The following is a 3,096-nucleotide window of genomic DNA, read 5'->3' as shown; positions in this document are numbered from 1 at the left end:
AAAATCATAAGGGTAATCATAATACAATTTTCCAAATAATAAGCAATTAGCAGCCTGGTGGTAGGGTAAGTTCTTAAGCTTGCCCAGCTGGCAGCCCCTGATTCTATTTTCTGGGAAAAACTCCTTTGTCATCTGTAGTCCCAGTCTCTGTCCTTAAGAGGTTGTCCCCTGTCCATTATCCTCCATGGCCCCATCTAAAGATGCCTTTAGAGTGTCCAAAGTTACAGATGGTGCAGATTTGGGAGCCCCACAGGTTGATTTTAAAGGATGAATTTTCACAAATTTTTGTAATTTTTTGCTACCTTCAATGCCCCTTTTAGAAGCCATTTGATTTGTTTGCTTGGTTCCATATACAAGAAACCATAGCTAAGTATTTTTGCCTAGACATAGTTTTTAAGCCTAAAAGCTGATCTTACACATACTGGCTCCTAAACCCTTCGTATCCCTTTTTATTTTTTTTTTCAAAGAAGCTATATAATTTATTTACAAAACAATAGCCTTGGGTAGAAAGACAATACACTAACTTTGTCTTTCCCTTGGGAGACTTGCTTAAGGGAAAAGGAACTCTAAACCAGGGAAGGTAGCAGCTGCTGAAGCTGCAACTACAGAGCTACAACTGGGAAGAAGGAAGAAGCAAAGAATAATATTTTCTGCAATCTCTTCCCTTAAGGTTTCTAGTATTGTACATATCACTTCCACGTGATTACATCGGATAGAACATATTCATATGACTACACCCCCCTTTAACAGAGCCAGTCAAAAGTTGGCTTTATTTCTGGCAACTGTATACCAAAAGAAAGGCTGGGGGTTCTACTACACTATAATTGAGGAGAAAAATATTCAAAGAACAGTATCTGCCACCAGATGACCTTGTTTTTAGTGCAAACAAGAGCTTGGGTTATGGAGCCAATGCCTCAGTTCAAACCCTAGGTCTGCTACTTCTAGTAACCGCTGGCAAGTTTGTTTCAAATGAGGATAGTGCTATTGCCTAAGCCTCAGGGATGTCATATGAAGAATATAAAATAATGTTAGCAGAATGTCTGGCACTAAGTACAGAGCTCTATGAATATTAGATATAATTATACTACATTATGGTGCTTATAATAATTATGATAATGATTGTATGTTTTGTCCTATATCCTTTAGATTTACTTTAAGATTTACAGTGGAATGAAGCTAAAGACCACATTTCCTGTCAATTCTCTGTATCCATATAGCCAATAATTACTATGTAGGAGGCACTGTTTGAGGCACTGGGTCAGCGAAGAAAACAAGATCCTGCTCTAATGGAACTTCTGAGAGTCTTATCTCCAATGAGCCTCATTTCCCACAGCATGACACCCCAGTCCTCTGGATAGGTATAGTAAATGAAAAACTATAATTTCCTAGCATGCATTGCTATCAAAGTTTTTCCTGAAGGCACATGCCTGCCTTTTCTCAAGAGACTGTACTCCCAGAATAAACCACCAGGTTACCTGACTATTCCCTTAGTTATCTAACGGGCCTCTTATTCTTTGCCTGGATTTAAAATTATTTCCATAGGCGAGAAACACAGGAGAGTGCTTACCCTGTGCATTTGAGCCTGCTAATATGTGGTGAGGGAGGTATCCAACATTCTCCTACCTGTTTCAGGTACACTTCGTTTCAAAAAGCAGACTCAGAGTGCACTTTGTGCTCAAGTCTTGGAAGATTATTCTCAATCTATATCTGTCTGCCTCATAATTACTATCAAATCTTCCAAGATTTTACCAGTAGGTGTTTTGCCAATTTTTATTTTCCATAGTTTGAAAATTCGTCTCCCTCTTCCCATGTCTGCAGAAGGATTTTAATTAGAATTTTAGAGAAAATCGATGTGGCCCTGCTAAACACACACCATTTAAATTAGATAGCCATCATTTTCAGATAAAATATTAAACATGTTATAACCCTGACTATTCATTTGACTTGATTTTCTTCCTGTAATATTTTAGTACTTTTTATTTTGTTTTTTAGTAACATGAAGAAATTCTAACCAAACTTACGTATACAACATCTAACATGTAGGTAATTTTAACATCTAGTTAAAACATTCTTTCCAAAATATGAATTTATGTTAAGCTCCTTAATATATCTACATTATCTTTAAATTATTAAATTTATATCTTAATTAAAAGTATACCTAACCTCTAAAATATATCATTTCTGGATTTTTTCTGACTCTAAGCATATTTTTAAAATGTGAGTACTGTTTATTGATGGTATCATTTTATATAATAAAAAATAATTATGCAATATTTACTTGAGGCTTGTAACCCAAAGTCTCATTCCCAAGGAAATCAGAAGCAAAATAAATTAGAGCAATAAAACACATGTCCTCACTATAAATCTAGGGATCATTCTGCAACAGTGAACAGAAGATAAAAAAACAAACTTGTTTTAAAATTAGATTTTAGTGTTGTATGAAAGGAGAGAAGGTTAGCACTCCCCTTGACAAGGATGGAAAGGCCCTTGGGCCTGACAATATGCATATGGTTAAGGCATTGCCACCTACTTCGCGGCATCAAGCACTGTTTTTATTGGGATTGACATATATACACTACTATATATAAAATAGATAATTAATTTAATATGGACCTACTGTATAGCACAGGGAACTCAACTCAATACTCTGTAATGACCTATATGGGAAAAGAATCTAAAAAAGAGTGGATATATGTATATGTATAACTGATTCACTTTGCTGTGCAGCAGAAACTAACACAACATTGTAAATCAACTATACTCCAATTAAAAAAAAAAATCCCAAACCATCCTCGACAGTTAAATAAATGAAAAATGAATCTTTAAAACAGATAAATAGATTTTTAACTTAAAAAGGATAATAATAACTTGTAAAGATTCTGAATTATCTACAGGATTGTGACTTATTTGATAAATGTGGAAGACTTCTTTTACCTTGAGAAAGAAAAGCAAAAGCAAAATGTTTATGGTGTGTGTTCATGTGTGTGTCTGTGTGTTTTGAAGAATGGATTGAGGAATCTTGAAACACTAAAATCAATGGCTCAAGCTGAAAGACAATGAATATTGTTCCCATTGGGAAATAGGAAGATTCATACT

The 3,096-nt window shown here is 34.9% G+C and overlaps 1 non-coding gene across 1 annotated transcript; it reads left to right on the top strand.

Moving 5' to 3' along the window:
* Positions 1–2,431: 2,431 nt before the first annotated feature.
* LOC131751735 (U6atac minor spliceosomal RNA) lies at positions 2,432–2,556 on the top strand. The gene has a single exon (XR_009334296.1). It is a non-coding gene; the product is annotated as a U6atac minor spliceosomal RNA (small nuclear RNA).
* The last annotated feature ends 540 nt before the right edge of the window (positions 2,557–3,096 follow it).

Source organism: Kogia breviceps, chromosome 2 (genome assembly GCF_026419965.1).
Source record: "Kogia breviceps isolate mKogBre1 chromosome 2, mKogBre1 haplotype 1, whole genome shotgun sequence".
In the NCBI taxonomy this organism is placed as follows: Eukaryota; Metazoa; Chordata; class Mammalia; order Artiodactyla; family Physeteridae; genus Kogia; species Kogia breviceps.
This window is presented reverse-complemented; position numbering and strand designations above follow the sequence as displayed.